General features: G+C 36.5%; 1 protein-coding gene and 1 pseudogene across 2 annotated transcripts in view; both read left to right on the top strand.

Annotated features, from left to right (window-relative positions):
- Positions 1–19811, top strand: part of YAF2 (YY1 associated factor 2) — a 93371-nt gene that overhangs the window by 46118 nt on the left and 27442 nt on the right. The gene's annotated exons all lie outside the window — the stretch shown is intronic.
- Positions 1371–2141, top strand: LOC118850086 (annotated as a pseudogene).

Raw genomic sequence — 19811 nt, 5'->3', positions numbered from 1 at the left:
ATGTATAGATCTGACAGGTAATTCCTTTGCTTTAGTGTGTTCAGTATGTCACCCATTATATCTAAGTCATGTATCCATTTAGATCTTGGGTATATTGTGTCAGAAGTTGGTTTATTTCTTATTTCTGCCAGCCTACTTTCCAGTTTTCCCAACTATTTTTGTCAAATAGTGAATTCTTACAAAAGTATCTGGGGTCTTTGGATTTATCAAATATGAGGTTACTATGTTCATTTTTTTTAGTATATTATGTACTTAATCTGTTCGTTGTTTCCTATTTAGTACCAAATCATTTTAATAATTTTGTAGTATAGTTTGAGATCTGATACTGCTAGCACCCCTTCCTTCTCATTTTTCATTATTTCACTTAAGATTCCCTTGAGATTTCCCTTGAGGTTTCCTTGAGGCACCTTTTGTGCCTCTAGATAAACGTCCTATTTTTTCTAGCTCCAAAAAGTGATACTTTGGTAATTTAATTGGTATGGCACTGAATAAGTGAATTAATTTAGGCAATATTCTAATTTTTGTTATATTGAATAGCCCTATGCACAAGCAATTAATATGGCTCTAGTTACATAGGGTAGTCTTTATTTGTTGAAAGGGTATTTTGCAGTTTTCATTCCTGGAGTTCCTTTTTGTGTCTTGGCAGGTAGACCCCCAACTATCTTATATGTTCTGTAGTTACTTTGAATGGAATTTCTCTGTTCCTTACTGTGTTTGGTAATATACAAAAATCCTGGTGACTTGTGTCAGTTTATTTTAGATCCTATGGCTTTGCTGAAGTTATTGTTTCATTTAAATTTTTAGTTGGCTCTCTAGCAGTTTCTAAGTAAACTTTTATATCTTCAGCAAAAAAAAAAATTATACTGAGTTTATACTTATCTCTTAGTTTCTTTTCCTTGTCTTGTTGCTGTAGCTGGCCTTCTAGCAGTATATCTAAAAATAGTGATTATAATGGACATCTTTATCCTAGAAAAGGACATCCTGGGAAAGTTGTCTAGTTTATCCACATTTTATATAATGTTTGCTCTAATTGTTTTTAGGTAGATTTGTTATTATATGTGTTGTTCAGTCATTCAGTCCTGTCTGACTCTTTGTGACCTTGTGGACCATAGCACACCAATACTGTCTTTGGGATTTTCTTAGCAAAGATAGTGGAGTGGTTTGCCCTTTCTTTCTTCAGTGGATTAAGGCAAACAAAGGTTAAGCGATCTGCCTAGGGTCACACAGCTAGTAAGTGTCTGAGGCCAAATTTGAACTCAGGTCCTACTGACTCCTGGGACTGTGCTCTATTCACTGTGCCACCTAGCTGCCCCTTCTGCTTCCTTTTCAATTTAGCTCTTTCTAGCAAGTCCGGAGCCAGACCACACAAGATGGGCTGAGTGATCCATGGTCAGAGAAAGGGTGCGGGTTCCGTCTTCCGCGCTCATGTGAAGCACAGGAAAGGGGCCGCCAAGCTCTGGGCAGTCGACCTCGCCAAGAGGCATGGCTACATTAAGGGTATCGTAAAGGACATAATCCATGATCCAGGCTGAGGGGCTCCTCTTGCAAAAGTAGCTTTCCGGGATCCTTACTGATTTAAAAAGAGGACAGAGTTGTTCATTCCTGCTGAAGGCATCCATACCAGCCAGTTTGTGTACGGTGGTAAGAAAGCTCAGCTCAACATTGGCAATGTCCTCCCAGTTGGCACTATGCCTGAAGGGACCATAGTGTGCTGTCTTAAACAAAAGCCTGGGGACCAGGGTAAGCTTAACTGTGCATCTGGAAACTATGCCACAGTGATTTCTCACAATCCTGAAACCAAGAAGACACGAGTAAAGCTACGTTCAGGCTCTAAGAAAGTGATTTCCTCTGCAAACAGAGCTGTGGTTGGTGTTGTTGCTGGAGGAGGTCGTATTGATAAACCTATCCTTAAGGCAGGTCGTGCCTACCACAAATACAAGGCCAAAAGAAACTGCTGGCCTCGTGTCCGGGGTGTGGCCATGAATCCTGTGGAACATCCCTTCGGAGGAGGTAATCACCTGTGTATTGGAATACCATCTACCATTCGAAGAGACACCCCAGCTGGACGAAAGGTCGGTCTTGTTGCTGCCCGGAGTACTGGTCGACTCCGGGGTACCAAGACTGTACAGGAGAAGAACTAAAAGTACAGAATCCTGACAATAAAATTATTTTGGAAATTGTAAAACAAAACAAAACAAAAAAAAACAATTTAACATATTGTTGGTTTTTTTCTTTTACACTAGCTCCCAAGTTTTATTAATTCTAAGGTTTCTTGCTTTCAGTTTTGCTAATCTCTTCTTTGATATTCAGGTTTACTCTTTATTTGAGTTTTTGAAATGTGTTAGCTTTCTGGTTCTTTTAGTTACACATACAATTACTAGATCTGTTGCTTCTCTTTTGTTAATGAAAAGGTTTTGATGGTATCTCTTAAATTTCTGTGTTTTCTTATTGCTGGCATTTTCTTTGATATTATCTGTTTTCTATTATTCTTTGTTTCTGTGATTTATTTCAGGTTATTTAATATCTAATTTTAATTGTTTATCAGTCTTTTATTGAATATAATTTTTATTCCTCATGCTCGATAAAAAATATGTTTAATATTTGTTTTTTCTCCCTTTGTGAGGTTTTTAATGCCTTAATTCATGGTCAGTTTTTTTCTATTAGGTACCATGCCTAGCTAAGGAATACATACATACATGCATACATACATACATCCATATAAAATTCCTTTCTCGTTAGATTGTAAACTCCTGAGCCGGCACTGTATTTTGCTTTTCTTCGTATCCCCAGCACTTGCCTAGCACATGGTAAGCACTTAATAAATCCTTGTTGGCTGATATTTGATATTTATTTTAAGTACCTACTATATGCCGGGGTACAGGGGTGCCAGTTAAGTGCCTGGGGTACAAATAAGGGAAAAAAAAAAGATAACCCCTGCCTTCAAGGAGCTTACAGTCTAATGAAAGAAGACAGTAAACTAAAGGAAGCTTAAAAAGGTAGGGGGAGGGTGGCAAATATTTGGACTTTGAACCTTCTGAGCTCTTTTTAAATGGAGGCTTTGGGAGGAATTTTTTGCTCTGCCTTCCAACCCTCCAATCAAAGAGGCAGAGGCTAAGGCTACTGATGAGGTATGAATACCAAAGGTGATACAGTCTCTGTGATGATTCATGTGTGTCTGTGTGTGTGTGTGTGTGTTTTATTTTTTTATTAAATTTATTTATTTTTAGTTTTCAACATTCACTTTTATAAGATTTTGAGTTCTAAATCTTCACCCACCCCCCCACCCCCACCCCTGCCCAAGGTGGCATGCTGTTATTATCCTTGTTTTACAGTTGAGGAAAAAGGCAGACAGGTTAAGTAACTTGTCCAACATCACATAGCTAGTAAGTGTCTGAGGCTGGATTTGAACCCAAGTCTTGCTGACTCCAGGCCCACCACTCTATCTACTGTGCCACCTATCCACCTGATATAGTTTATTTACTATATTAATGAAAGATTCATTTATTCTTATGATTTCTCGAGTTTTTAATAGTAACAAGTGCTGAATTTTTTCAAAAGCTTTTTCAGCATCTGTTGATATAATCTTTCTTTTTATTATTTATATTATTAACACTAAAAAAATTTACATTCTTCCTTATGTTGAACCAACTCCCTATTCCTGGTATAATAATCTTTGTAATATATTGTATCCTGCTAGATAATGTTTTATTAAAATTTTTCGCATTAATTTTTATTAGAGATAAAGGTATATAGTTTTCTTTCTTCATTTAATCTCTCTCTTTTACCTCATCCTCAGCTCTTGATGTCTAGTCAAGACCATATTTATTTTGTAGGTGCCCTTTTATCCTTTTTTTGGTGAACATTTTGTGTACTAATAGAATTAATCATGTTTTCTATATTTGATAGAAATGACTTGTATGTCTTGTCCTAGGATTTTTTCTTTGGGAGTTTATTTATGGCTTGTTCAATTTCTTTTTCTGATATTAAGTTATATTTATAGAGTATTTCTTTTGTTAATCTGAATATTTTATGATTTTTTTACATATTTCTCTTTTCCTGTGAATTACCAGTTTTAATGGAATATAATTGGTCAAAAAAGAACTTGTTGTAGTTTTATTTGTCCTTTGTTCTCGAAGAGGGCCATGACATCAGGGAGATGACGACATGACTTGTAATTGTCTTTGATTTGAGTGAGGGAGGGATGTGCAGGGTCACCAGCCTCACTTTTTCCTCTAGAGCCATCTAGGTCCAGGGGCCAGATATTAATCAGGATGACTGGAGATGGCCCAGGATGCAGTGGGAGACCTTGGCCCTTTTAGGCTGAGGTCTTCTCAGGTTCCCACTTTGAGTGAGGTAACTCCCATTCCGTGAATAGGCCTCTTTAAAAAGTGAGTCTAGGCCTGGCCCCTTTATTAAAAGAAAAAATCAAATTGGGAGGGGAAGACCCTCTGGGTTGCCTGCCAGAAGAGAAACAGTTACTACTTACATTCACTCTGAGCCTGGGGGACCCAGAAAATAGCCATTAAGTGGTGCTTGGGCACGGACCTATTGTTGTCCAATCTATGAGCTCCAGAGAGTGAAATGGGATTAAGGCTTGGTCTTTGAGAAAGAGATCTAGCCAGTAAATCCTAAGTTAACTAGGCAGCATTCAGTCATCAAAATTTACCTTTCTTTGGAGAAGACAGGCAGAGGCAAAGGTATATATACTATATATGTTATATATAGTATAATATAGTATATGCTAGGTGGTACAGTGGATAGAGTGCTGGGCCTGGTCTCATGAAGATCTGAGTTCTGACCCGGCCTCAGACATTTATTAGCTGACCCTGAACAAGTCACCTAACCACTATTTGCCTCAGTTCCTCATCTGTAAAATAGGGACACACTGGGGAAGGAAATGGAAAACTCAGACATGACTGAATGACTGAACAACAATAATATTTTATAATATATATAATATACCATGTATTAAAGTCTAATATTTATGCTGGTACAGTGATATTTAATTTTACCTTCTTTTATTAAGAAAATGGGGAAAGTCCCATATTTGATGGATGTTTCTAGTATTTCAGCAATCTCCAATTCCTGGAGAGACCATTACTCATAAGGTCTGGTACTTAATGAGGCAAAGTCACTATCTAGTGGTGAGAATCTCCATATTTGGTTAAAAAAGAACTATCCTTGTATCACTGGTATAAATCTTACTAGGTCATAATAAATATTTAGAATACAGTAATATATTTTTGTCTCTAATAGTTCTTCATCAATACTTACCAGTGTTGGCCTGTAGTTTTTTTTTAGTCTTATATTTTCCAGATTTGAGAATCAGAACCTAGTCTCAGAGAATATGTAATATTTATATATAGCTTTGAGGTATGCGAAGCAGGTGCAGCTCAGGTCCTTGGGTGTGAAAAGCTCTTGCTGCCCTGCCCTGCTCTTGACAGTCTGCCTCAGGGACAGAGATAGAGTGGTCCTCTTTGTGCCTGAGAAGTCACTGTGGCCCTATTAGATATGAAAGGTACCATAACTACAATTTATTTCATAAAAGACACATTGTTTTCCTATATTGGAGAGAATGTTAAAGAATTTAGAGAAGCATATTGGAAAGAGGTATAGTGTCAACTAGATGTAAAACTTCTGAGAAAATAGGCAGAAGAGGATTCTAACTTGCATGGAATTGTGCTGATTTATTCAGGATCTGGTAATGGAGTAGATGACATTGAGAAAATGATCCAGGCTGTGGTAGAGTGTGTGTACTGGCAGATATCTTTGGATAAAACTAGAATTGAAAGAGTTCTAGGGTCACATATGGTAGGCAGCATTTGTAGCTGCACAGAGTAGGCTGAGTTCTTTGAAGATATGTTTCTAGGTGTCAGAAAATAGAGTCAGGTAGCAGTGAAAGTATATATATCAATTCTTTAGAGAGAGTAAAGGCACAGAAACAATTTTTTTTGAATATTCTACAGAAGATGATATTCTTGAGTTTTTTGATGTGCTTTTTGTTACTAAGATTGGACATAAAATGGAGTCAGAGTTCAAGGAGAATTGTAATAGGCCCTGGCTACTCAACCAACAATATCCTATTTCTGACATGTTAATGGAGAGGCCAGTTATGTAGAAGAAGCTGATGTGCATTGTGGTAGGGAGCTATAGCAATGCAGGATTAATATGATGAAAAATCATGTTTTACCCTCATTACATCTTCAAGCAAACTGGTCTTACCTTCATCAACTTGGAGGAATAATTTTTTTTACATTGTATTATAGTTTTATTTATTTCATTAAACATTTGCCAATTACTTTTTTTTTTTAATTTTTAGTTTACAACACTTGGTTCTACATAATTTTGAGTTCCAGATTTTCTTCCCTCCCTCCCCCAATCCCTCCCCAAGACGGCATCGAATCCCATATAACTTCCACGTATAGCTTCGCATTGAATTAATTTACACACTAGTCAAGTTATGGAGAAGAATTATGACCAATGGAATGAATCAGGAGAAAGAAGAAACAGGACCAAAAAAAAAAAACCCAACCCAAAAACAAAAACAAGGTTGTGCAGTGAGTAGAGCACTGGCTCTGGAGTCAGGAGGAATAATTTTTAAAGAGAGATCAAAACTATTTCACAGAATTGTACTGTTAGTCTTTCTTTCTGGGTTTATAATCTGAAGAAATCTAAAGAAGTTTAAAGAATCCAAAGAAAATTATGTGGATGTGTGTTTATTAGTCAGTTAACATTTGTTATGTGCCACATGCTAAAGTAAGCACTGGGTATAAAAAGAAAGGCAAAAGACAGCCCTTGCTCTCAAGGTCACATTTCAATGTGAGAGAAAACATGCAAACAGCTTTGTACAAAGAAGCCTTGTACAGGCAAATAGGAAATAATCAATGGGGGGAAGTAGTGGAATTAAAGGGGACTGGGAAATGCTTCCTATAGAAGGTGGGATTTTAACTGGAACTTGAAGAAAGCCAGGAAGTGGGGGTGAGGAGGGAAAACATTTCAGGCATGGGAGGGACAGGAAGTGAGAATGCCTGCAGTTGGAAGATGGAATATTGTATGTGAGAAACATCAAGGATGTTAGTGCCACTGGATTGCAGAATATGTAAAGGAGTGTAAAGTATAAGAAAACTGGAAAGATGGGAAGATGCAAATAATGAATATTAAAGCCAAATAGTGGGTTTTATATTTGATCATGGAGGTAATAGGGAGCCATTGGAATTTTCTGAGTTGGGAATGGGGTGTGGCATGGTCAAACCTGCACTTTAGTAAGATCACTTTGATAGCTAAGTGGAAGATGGATTGAATAGGGCAGAAACTGTGGCAGGTAGACTGACTTAACCAACAGGCTATTATAATAGTCCAAATATAAGATGATCAGAGTCTACACCATAGAGATGACAGTTTCTAAGAAGAGAAAGGGGCAGATGGGAAAGAGATGTTGTGAAGATAAAATTGAAGATCTCGGCAACAACTTGGATATGGGGCAGGAGGGGTAAGAGAGGGAATGACACTTAGCTTTTGAGCCTAGGTGTTATGGGTGCTGGTGGTTCCCTTCAACGATAGGGAAATTTCAGTTTTGGACATGTTGAATTTAATATGGCTTTGGGACATCCGGTGACGTCTGGCAGGCAACTGAGTTGCAAAACTGGAGGTCAGCAGAGAGGTTAGGACTGGATAATTATTTTTGAGAATCCTCATCACCAAGATGATAATTGAATCCTTGGGAACTAAGATCACCAAATAAAATTATATTGAGGAAGAAGAGAGCCCAGGATAGATAGTCATAGTCAGATAGACAGGAGGAAAACCAGGAGAAAGTAATGTCATGACAACCTAGAGAGATGATAATATTAAGGAGAAGAGGTTGATCCACAGTATCAAATGCTGCAGAGATGTCAAGAACGATAAGGATTGAGAAGATTTGGGAATTAAGACATAGTAACTTTGGAGACAACAGTTGAATGAGCAAGTCAGAAATCAGATTGTAGAGAGTTAAAGAAGAGAGTAAAAAGAAAAGAAGTCATGGCAGCTACTATAGGCAGCCTTTTCAAGCAGTTTAACTTCAAAAGGAAAGAGAACTATGGGATAAGAACTAGTGGGAATAAATGGATCAACTGAGGGTTTTTTAAGTTTGAAGTAGATGTGCATGTTTGTAGGTAGTGGACAGGGAGAGATTGAAGATTAATTAGAAAGCAGGAATGATACAGGGACAATCTGCTGGAGAAGACAGTATCTTTAAACATTCTTCTCTCCTATTCATTGAGAAAACACAATTTCCTCAATGAATCACTAGCTGATAAGTCTATTGGCCTCTCAAGATTGACTCACTAGGATACGAAAAGACCTGATGTCACTCAACACTTCATTCAGGATTGTTAATTATGAGACCTAGGTATTTTGGCATAATGGGAATATTGTGAGGAGGAAAGAGAGATTGATCATTAACTTGATAGGATCCATTGAGGTCAGTCCACCTTGGCAAGTAGGCCTTACAGAAACAGCAACACATGAGGAAGGAGTGAGAGGGAAGAGTGTACATCCAGTCTCTTTCTTAGTAACCTATTCCACATGTTCATTTCATTAGCACATCATATCTTAGGTCTCAGATGTCTCATGTAGTTGTTTGGTTTCTGAAAAACTCTCCTCTTGATGCTGTCATCTGGTTTCTGAAGACCTCTCCTCTTGGGAATTCTAGAATTAGCCTCTTTTTTTGAGCAGCTTCTCTTAGCTGATCTGCTTCTCTGGTTCAGGTTATTCGTCGAGCTTTTTAGATGTTTTTGTTATATTCTTTTGCAAAACATATCCCAGTACAATAAAGCCACTTAAATTCTGTTTTGTGAATAACTAGGTCATGTGGTGAAAACTAGCTCAAATCTTGTGGCTCTAATTCTGTTAACCCATCGTTCACTTGAAACTTTGGAGAATTTAGGTTTTTGTATCCCCCTCGCTAGATAGTTCTATCTTTACCTAAACCTTGTTCTTGATTTAGATACTGCCAACAACAGGCTGAAGGAAGAATCTTAAAAAAAATCTATGAAGATGTAACTTGTAAATTGGTTAAAGATTCAGTGTTTATCAAATTAAACCTGTAAGCTAAGGTCGAATGCTATTTAAAAATTGGCATTTACTTCATAGTCATTTAACTTCTTAAGACTGGTATTCATTTATTTCATTCTTCACCTTGGATTCATGCCCCACAAAGGAAAAACTTCAGTTTTATTCTCCGTAACTACTTTATCATCTAAGTTAGTAATTTATGTTGATATATTTAATGAGAACTGCCTGGTTTGTGCAGAAGGTAAACAATACAATTGTATATATAAAACCCTAAAGCCGGTTTTTAGAACTTATTATTAGTACATGCTAAAAGTCTTTATATCCCATTAGATTCATTTATACTTGACATATATAATCATCTGATCTTACTGCTTTCTCAAAACTTTCAACTCCAACATTAATTTACCCCTCAGGAAGATGAACAACACTCTTTGTAAGTAGGTGTCTTCCATGCGTAGTTGCGGTGACTATACAAATGAATTTACCTAAGAGATATTTATTTTACTCCAATTGTAAGAAAAAGACCTTCAAAAGGGCATGTGAATATACTTATGTAATCAGTTCCAAATTGTATACAGAGAACAGTGTATATAAAGTGAGTAGTCTATAAGTAAAACATGTTCAGCTCTTAACCATGTTCAAATGGGATGGATGTTATACACACATAAGAGCACTAAGCACTTTTTACAAATATTATTTCATTGTTCCTCACAACAGTTCTACAAGGTTGGTACTATTATTATCTCCATTTTACAGTTGAAGAAACTAAGGCAAAGAGAAATTAAGTGACTTGCCCAGGGTCACATAGCAGTAAGTGTCTGAGACTGGATTTGAATGCTGGTCTTCTGACTCTAGACTCAGTGTTCTGTCCACTGCTTTACCAGCTGCCTCACTCAGGTAATGGAGGAGATAATGGCAGAAGACTATCATGTGAGAAGAGGTGGAGAGGACAAGAGAGAGTTGTTGACAGTTGATCTCAGTGATTAAGATGGAAGGCTCTCAGCTGAGAGAATTGGAGAGGGGGATCCTTGAGAGATTTGAGGATGGATAAAAAAGTTTGGAAGAGCTGTTGTCATGAGTGGCATAGTGAGTTAGTGAGGTATAACTTGAAGTTATGTCACCTGAATACATAGTAGACCCAAGCAGCACAGTTGTTTTTTAAATTTTCTCTAGCTTAATTCAACATGTGAATAGGAGCAGATGACTGTTCCCCATGCCTGAAATGTTTTCCCTCCTTAACTCTGTCTACTAACTTCCCCTAAGTCCCAACTAAAAGCCCTTCCCCAAACCATCTTAATTCTACAGCCTTCCCTTTGTTAAAATTATCTCTGATTTATCTTACTTAGATCTTGCTTTGTATAGATTTGTTTGCTTGTTGTTTCCTTATTAGATTGTCATCTTCTTGAGGGCAGGCACTATCTTTTGACTTCCTCACACTTAGCACAGTACTTGACAATGTTTAATAAATGTTGATTGTTTAATAAAAGTTGATTGATTTCCAGCCTAATTATAGATCTCTCTGCTAACACCCTGTAGTTCAGCCAAATTAACCATTTTGCTGTCTTCACATTTGACTCTCCATGTCATTTTTTTGCATATGTCATCTGTAATGTACTCCCTCCTTGCCTCTTCGTAATGGAATCCTTCTCTTCCTTCAAGTTACAGCTCAAGGAGCACCTTCTAAATGAGGTCTTCCTCTCTCTTCTCCCTCCCACCAGCTTGTAGTTAATGACCTGCTATTTATTTATTGTATGTATTATTTATTCTGAATGTTTGTTGTCTCATCCAATAGAACAAGTCCTTTGAGAATAGGGATTGTTTCTTTCCTTGTATTTGTATTCACATTTTCTAGCACAGTGTTTGCTACTTTGTAGGCACTTAGTAACTATTTGTTGCTTGCCTGATTGATAAACTCACTCTAAAAGAGTCTGTCCTCCCTTAAATCAGAAGGCTATAAGTGGAGAATTTGATATGTCCATTGAATCATTCCCTTCATTACACTGAAGAAATTTTTGCTCATATATTTCCTTGATAACAGATGATGACTTCTCAGGTATGTTGTAGTTGGATTCCTTTGGTGTATCCACCCTACATTTAACTACTAACATGATTTTCCAAAAAGTGTAGGTCTGATCATGTCATCCTCCATACTTAATAAAAACACCAGTGGTTTCCTGTTGTCTCCAGGATCAAATATAAAATGCTGTTTGGCATTCAGTGCTCTTCATAACCTGGCCTCCTCCCTTTCCACTCTTCTCACATCTTACTTCTTTGATCCAGTGACACCAATGACCTGGCTGTTCTAGGACCAAGATATTCCATCTCTTGGCTCCAGGTAAATTTTTGGCCATCCCCATTTCCTAGAATGCTCTCTTTCTTCCAGTCTGACTCCTGACCTCTCTGGCTAGCTTTAAGTCCCAATTAAAATCCCATCTTTTTTTGGAAACCTTCATCAACCCCTCTTACTTCCTGCCATTAATTATTTCCTATTTATCTTGTATAAAGCTTGTGTTGTATCTGTATGTTTGCTTGTTTTCTCTTCCTCTAAGTTGTAAGCTCCTTGAGGGCAGGGGCTGTCTTTTGTCCCCTATTGTAACCCCAGAGCTTAGCCGAGTGCCTCGGATATAGCAGGCACTTAATTAATGTTTATTGATTGATTGACATGACCACTGAGGTCTCTTCCAACTCTCAAGATCTGTGACTACAGGTAGAATATTAACAGAAATATCTTGTTACACCAGAAATCTGTGTTGCTTGCTTATTTGAAAATATATATTAAATTAAGAGGCAGCATGATGTAATGGATAGAGAATTGTCCTCAGAGCCATGAACACCTGGTCTCAGGTTCCCAATCTGTTACAGGTTGTATGACCTTGGGCAAGTCATATAACCAATAGATGCTTTAGACCAGTGGTGTCAAACTCAAGTAGAAAGTCTTTTTAGGTACCCACATGCCGAATATTGAGTTAGAAAAAATAAACAAATACATAGGGAAAAAATTGAGGCTATTCCCTGAGAATCTCTCTTTTCCTTTCCTCTTCATCGCACATCATCCAGATGCTTTCTGCTACTATCTTTTCCTTCCTCTCCAACTCATGAGCTTTAAGTGGCCCTTCTCTGTAAAGCTAACACTTCTACACACAAGTGATTACATTCCATCTTATCTTTTCTAGTAGATTGCCCCTTCTGTCATACCTATTTTATCACTCAGCTTCCCTCAATCCCCATTTATGAGCTGCTTTCTTTCTTTTTTTTTTTTTAACTTATTTTTTGTTTTTAGTTTACAGCACTCTGTTGCACAAGTATTTGGATTTCAAATTTTCTCTCCCTCCCCCTAAACCCCCAAGATGGCATGTAACCCAGTGTAGGTTCTACATATACCTTCACATTGAAATTATTTACATAATAGTCCAATTGTAATGAAGAATTATAACCAATGGAATGAATCATGAGGAAGGAGAAACAAAACCAAATTTAAAAAAGAGCAAAAAGTTTGCCTCAATCTGCATGCAGACTCCATGATTCTTTCTCTGGTTGTGCATAGCTTTTTCCATCATGAGTCTTTTGGAGCTGTCTTTGAACCTTGCATTGATGAGAGCAGTCAAGTCTATCAAAGTTAGTCCTTACAGATATCGTGTATCTGTAATCGTGTATAGTGATCTCCTGGTTCTCTTCCCCTTACTCAGCATCAGTTCGTATAAGTCATTCCAGGTTATAACGAAGTCCATCTGCTCCTTATTTCTTATAGCACAGTAGTATTCCATCACATTCCTATACCACAATTTGGTTAGCCATTCCCCAATTGATAGGCATCGCTTTGATTTCCAATTCTTTGCCACCACAAAAAGAGCTGCTATAAATATTTTTGTACATACTGGTCCATTTCCCACTTGTGTGATTTCTTTGGGATGTAGCCCTAGAAGTGGTAGTGCTGGGTCAAAGGGTATGCACATTTTTATAGCCCTTTGGGCATAGTTCCAAATTGCTCACCAGAATGGCTGGATGAGTTCACAATTCCACCAACAATGTAATGATGTTCCAGTTTTCCCATATCCTCTCCAGCATTTATCATTTTCTTGTTTTGTCATATTAGCCAATCTGACAGGAGAGATGTGGTACTTAAGAGTTGTTTTGATTTGCATTTCTCTAACCAATAGTGATTTAGAGCATTTTTTCATATGCCTATAGATATCTTTAATTTCTTCCTCTGAAAACTGCCAGTTCATATCCTTTGATCATTTCTCAATGGGTGAATGACTTGTATTCCCATAAATTTGTCTCAGTTCCCTGTATGTTTTAGAGATGAGGCCTTTATCAGAGACACTTGATAGTAAAGATTTTCTCCCAATTTTCTGCTTCCCTCCTTACCTTGGTTGCATTGGCTTTGTTTATACAAAAACTCTTCAATTTAACATAATGAAAATTATCCATTTTGCATTTTGTAACACTCTCTGTCTCTTGTTGAGTCATGAGTTCTTCCCTTTCCCATAAATCTGACAGGTAAACTATTCCTTGCTCTCCCAAATTGCTTTATAGTATCAGCCTTTATTGATATATGGTGTAATACACTGGTCTGTTCCCAGTTTCTGCCCTACCATTTCCCAATTTTCCCAGCAGTTTTTGTGAGTTAGTACATTCTTATCCCAGAAGCTGGATTCTTTGGGTTTATCAAAGAGTAGATTGCTATATTCTTTTACTACTGTGTCTTGTGTACCTAACTTATTGCACTGATCCACCACTCTGTTTCTTAGCCAGTACCAGGTAGTTTTGATGACTGCTGCTTTACAGTACACTTTAATATCTGGTATGGCTAGGCCACCTTCCCTAGCATTTCTTTTCATTAATTCCTTTGATATTTTGGACCTTTTGTTCTTCCAGAAGAATTTTGTTATTATTTTATCCAGCTCTGTAAAATAATTTTTTGGTAGTTTGATTGGTATGGCACTGAATAAATAAATTAAGGTAAAATTGTCATTTTTATTATATTAGCTTGGCCTAACCACGAGCAACTGATGTTTTTCCATTTATTTAGGTATGACTTTACTTGTGTGAAAAGTGTTTCATAATTGTATTCATATAGCCCTTGGGTTGTTTTGGCAGGAGACTCCCAAATATTTTATAGTGTCTACAATAACGTTAAGTGGAATTTATCTTTCTATCTCTTGCCGTTGGGCTTTGTTAGTAATGTATAGGAATGCTGAGGATTTATGTGGGTTTGTTTTATGTCCTGCAACTTTATTAAAGGTTTTTATTATTTCAAGTAGCTTTTTACTTGATTCTCTAAGTAAATCTGCATATCATCTGCAAAGAGTGATAACTTAGTTTCTTCTTTGCGTATTCTAATTACTTCAGTTTCTTTTTCTTCTCATTGCTAAAGCTAACATTTCTAGTAGCAAATTGAACAATAGGGGTGATACTGGATATTCTTGTTTCATCCCTGATCTTAATGGGAATGTGTCTAGCTTATTCCCATTACATATAATGCTTGCTGATGGTTTTAGGTAGATGCTACTTATAATTTTAAGGAAGACTTCATTTGTTCCTATGCTTTCTAGTGTTTTTAATAAGAATGGGTGTCGTATTTTGTCAAAAGCTTTTTCTGCATCTATTGAGATGATCATATGGTTTTTGCTTGTTTTGTTGTTGATATGATCAATTACGCTAATAGTTTTCCTAATATTGAAGCAGCCTTGCATTCCTGTAATAAATGCTACCTGGTCTTAGTGTATTATTCTCATGATAAGTTGCTGCAATCTTTTTGCTAATATTTTATTTAAAATTTTTGCATCGATATTCGTTAGGGAAATTGGTCTATAATTTTCTTTCTCTGTTTTGACTCTTCCTGGTTTAGGTATTAGTGCCATATTTGTGCCATAAAAAGAATTTGGTAGGACTCCTTCACCTGTTTTCCCAAATAGTCTATAAAGTATGGGAATTAATTGTTCTTTTGATGTTTGGTTGAATTTATATGTGAAACCATCTGGCCCTGGAGATTTTTTTCCTAGGGTGTTCATTGATGGCTTGCTCAATTTCTTTTTCTGAGATGGAGTTATTTAGGTATTTTACTTCCTCTTCTGTTAACCTGGGCAATTTATATTTTTGTAAATATTCATCCATTCCCCTCAGGTTGTCACATTTGTGAACAATTGGGCAAAATAATTCCTAATTATGTTTTAATTTCTTCTTCATTGGAAGTAAATTCACCCTTTTCTTTTTGGATACTGGTAATTTGGTTTCTTTCTTTTTTTAATCAAATTGACTAAAGATTTATCAATTTTATTGTTTTTTTTTTCATAAAACCAATTAGTTCAATAGTTTTTTTATTTCAATCTTATTAATCTCCCCTTTGGTTTTCAGTATTTCTAATTTGGTATTTAATTGAGGATATTCAGTTTGTTCTTTTTCTGACTTTTTCAGTTGCATGCCCAATTCGTTGATCTCCTTTTTCTCTATTTTATTCATGTAAGCATTTAGAGATATAAAATTTCCCCTAAGAACTGCTTTTGCTGCATCCCATAAGTTTTGGTATGTTGTCTCATTGTCATTCCCTTGAATGAAGTTATTAATTTTTTCTATGATTTGTTCCTTGACTTACTCATTCTTTAGGATTAGACTATTTAGTTTCCAATTAATTTTTAGTTTATCTTTCCATGATTCTTTATTACAAATAAGTTTAATTCCATCATGATTTGAAAAGAATGCATTGACTATTTCCGCCTTTCTGCACTGAATTGAGAGATTTTTATGCCCTACTACATGGTCAGTTTTTGAGTATGTGCCATGTACTGCTGAGAAAAAGGTATATTGCTTTTTATCCCCATTCACTTTTCTCCAGAGGTCTATCATATCTGCCTTTTCTAAAATTCTATTCACTTCCTTGATTTCTTTCTTGTTTATTTTGGGGTTAGATTTATCAAGTTCAGAGAGGGGAAGGTTGAAGTCCCCCACTAGTGTAGTTTTGCAGTCTATTTCTTCTTGTAACTCCATTAACTTCTCTAAGAATCTGGATGCTGTACCACTTGGTACCTATATGTTAAGTAATGATATTGTTTCATTGTCAGTGGTGCTCTCTAGTAAGATATAGTGTCCTTCCTTATCTCTTTTAATTAGATCTGTCTTTGCTTTTACTTTGTCTGAGATCAGGATTGCTACCCCTGCTTTTTTTTTACTTTAGCTAAAGCAAAATATATTTTACTCCAGCCTTTTACCTTTGCCCTGTCTGTATCCCCGTTTCAAATGTGTTTCTTGTAAGCGACACACTGTAAGGTTATGGCTTTTAATCCAGTCAGCTGTCCAGCTCCATTTTATGGGAGAGTTCATCCCATTCAGATTCACAGTTATGATTACTGTGTCTTTTTCTCCATCCTATTTCCCCCCATTTACGCTTCTGTTTCTCTCTTTTCCCTTCCACTCCTCAAAAGAGTTTTGTTTTTGACCACCTTCTTCCTCAGTTTTTCCTCCCTTATGACACCCCTCCCTTATCTTAACCCTTTCTTCTTGCTTCTTCTTCCCTCCCTTCTATCCACCCCCCTACCTTTTCTTTCCCCTTCCCCCTCCTACTGCCTGTAGGACAAGTTTGATTTCTGTACTCATCAGAGTATGTTATTCCCTCCTTGAACCAAATCAGATGAGAGTAAAGCTCAAACACTACTTTTCTCCCTTCCTTTTTTCCCTCTGTTTTTGTGCCTCTTCATGTGAGTTAATTTACCCTTTTCCACCTCCTCCTTCCCTCTTCTCCCAGAACAATCCCTTTGCACTGCTTAGTTATGTTTTTTATCATCACATCAGTTACTTTATACTGACCTTCTCCGTCTATGTATATCCCTTTCAATTGTCATAATAACTGTACCATTCTCAAGATTGACATACAACATATATAAATTAGTATAATCCTATATAAGGATATAAACAATTTTCCCTTATTGAATACCATAGTTTTGTTTTGTTTTGTTTTCCCCCTGTTTACCTTTTTATGTCTCTCTTGAGTTCTGTATTTGAAGATCACATTTTTTTATTGAGCTCTCACCTTTTCATCAGGAAAGTCTGGAATTCTCTTATTTCATTGAATGTCCATCTCCTTGCCTGAAAAATTATGCTTAATTTAGCTGGGTAGTTGATCCTTGGTTGTAGTCCAAGCTGCTTTGCCTTTCGAAATATCATATTCCAATTTCTCCTGTCATTTAATGTAGCAGCTGAAAGATCCTGCGTGATCCTGACTGTAGTTCCATGATGTTTGAATTGTTTCTTTCTGGCTGCCTGGCAGTATTTTCTCCTTGACCTGATAATTCTGGAATTTGGCTACAATATTCCTTGGAGTTTTTGATTTAGGATCTCTTTCAGGGGGTGATCTGTGGATTTTTTCGATGATAATTTTACTCTCTGGTTCTAGGATCTTAGGGCAATTTTCCTTAATGATTTCTTGGAAGATACTGTCCAGGCAGAACATAAGAGAGGATTCAAAATATGTAACAATAAATTTTCATTTTAAGAAAGACTGTATGATAAATAATACACATTATGTTGAGAATTGTCCATCTTTTCTTTGTTTCCTTGTGAGTTTTCTTTTGTTCTCTTCTGTGCACTTTTTTACTTTGTTCTTTTTTTTCCCCTCCTCCTTCCCAACCTGCCGTCCCCCCAAGGCTACAATAAAGTTTGGATATGTTTCTCTATAGCTATAGATATATACATACATATATAAACATAAACTTTCCCAAACATATTGTACTCCTGATCTTTGTTTTTATGTTTGTTATATCTCGTTTCCTGTACTTCCTGCCTCTTCTACTTTACTTCCACTCACTACCTTGCCCTCCTGTTACTTGCCTAACCCCCTCCAAGGATCTCTCCCCTGTCCTCCCATTGACATAAATCTAGACACCTTTCTATAACCCCCTTTACCTATTCCCACATTCTCCCCTCTAAAAATCCCTCCCTTGTCCTCTCCTCCCGCCCTATGCCCCTACTGTTTTATTTCTTCTGAATTTAGAATACTTTTACAGTCTTCTAAATACACATGCATTGTTCCCTCTTAAACCCCTTCCTGATGAAAGTAGATTATCAGAACTACCAGTACTCCTATCCCATCTAATTCCTCTGTATTCATTCTTCCTCTTATGCCTCATTTGTATAAAATAATTACCTTTTTTAGCTGTTTCTAAATGGTTTTACTTTTAAAATTCATATCATAGGTTTACCCCAATCTTTCTTATGAGCTACCTAATTATTAATAAGAATCTTAGATATACTTAGATAAAGGGTAATCAGTCTGTCCTTATGAATCCCTTATAATCAGTCTTTGGTATGTACTTTATATTTCTCTTGGTTCTTATATGTTGTATCTTCTGTTAAGTTCAGGATTTTTTTTTTTAACAAAGTCTTGAAAGTCTGAGAGTTTTATCAAATGTCCATTTTTTTTTTCATTTAGGATAATACTTAACTTTGCCAGGGTATGGTATTTTTGGCCAGAGCCTCAGTTCTTTTGCTCTTTGATATATTGTGTTCCAAAACCTGCGATCTTTTACTGTTTCTGCTGCTAGGTTTTGTGTAATTCTAATTGTGGCACCATAATATTTAAATTGTTTTACTCTTGCCTCTCCGAGCTCCAGCCCCACAATTGGCAACGTGGCTAAACGTACCCAAAAGGTCAGAATTGTTGGTAAATATGGAACACGTTATGGTGCATCCCTCAGAAAAATGGAGAAGAAAATTGAAATTAACTAGCATGCCAAGTATACCTGCTCCTTCTGTGGCAAGACCAAAATGAAGAGACAGGCTGTGGGTATCTGGCTTTGTGAATCTTGTATGAAAACAGTAGCTGATGGTGCATGGACCTACAATACCACCTCTGCAGTCACAGTCAAAACTACCATCAGAAGACTGAAGGAATTGAAAGACCAGTAAAATCTTATCAAATATCTGTAGCCCATAGTCCAACAATAAATGGGTTAATTTATGGAATAAAAAATTATTTTACTCTTGATGCTTTTAATATTTTATCCTTAAGCTGGGGGTTTCAAATTTGACTATGATATTCCTATGAGTTTTCCTCATAGGATCTCTTTTTAGTGGTGATCGATGGATTTTTTTTTTATTTCTACTTCCTTGCCTTGTTCTAATGCTTTGGGACTATTTTCTTTAATTATTTCTTTTATTTTTGTATCAAGATTCCTTTTTTGATCATAACTTTCAGTTAGTCCAGTTATTTTTATATTTTCTCTTCTTGTTCTGTTCTCCAAATCTGTTGTTTTTCTTATGTTTCACTTTCTCTTCTATTTTTTCATTATTCATATTTTGTTTAATTATTCCTTGATCTCTTATAATTTTGCTAGCTTCACTTTGCCCACTTCTAATTTTCAAGGTGTCATTTTCTTCCTTAAGATTCTGGATCTCCTTTTGTAATTGGTTGACTTTCCTTTCATAGCCTTTTTGTTTTTCTTGGATTATTCTTATTTCCATTTTCGTTTTTTACATTGTTCATTTCTTCCATTTACCCTTGTTTTCCTTGCAGGCAAGCCCTTAAATTTTTTTTTCCCTCTGAGGCTCTTGGACTTCTCTTAACCCATTGTGTTTCATCGTTGTGGTGTTTTTTTTCCTGCTTATTTATATTTCCAGGTTCTGTGCATAAATTGCAATTTCGTACTAGTGCCCTCTGTTCCTTCCCCTCTGCCACTCTTAGATGAGTTGGGTAGGTCCTGTTTGGCTTTGTCCCCTCTGTAGTCTGAATACTATTTTCACTGCCATTCTGGTACTAAGTTCTA

This window comes from Trichosurus vulpecula, chromosome 5 (assembly GCF_011100635.1).
Source record: "Trichosurus vulpecula isolate mTriVul1 chromosome 5, mTriVul1.pri, whole genome shotgun sequence".
Classification (NCBI taxonomy): domain Eukaryota; kingdom Metazoa; phylum Chordata; class Mammalia; order Diprotodontia; family Phalangeridae; genus Trichosurus; species Trichosurus vulpecula.
Note: the sequence above shows the minus strand (reverse complement) of the source record. Positions and strands in the feature narration are given on the sequence as shown.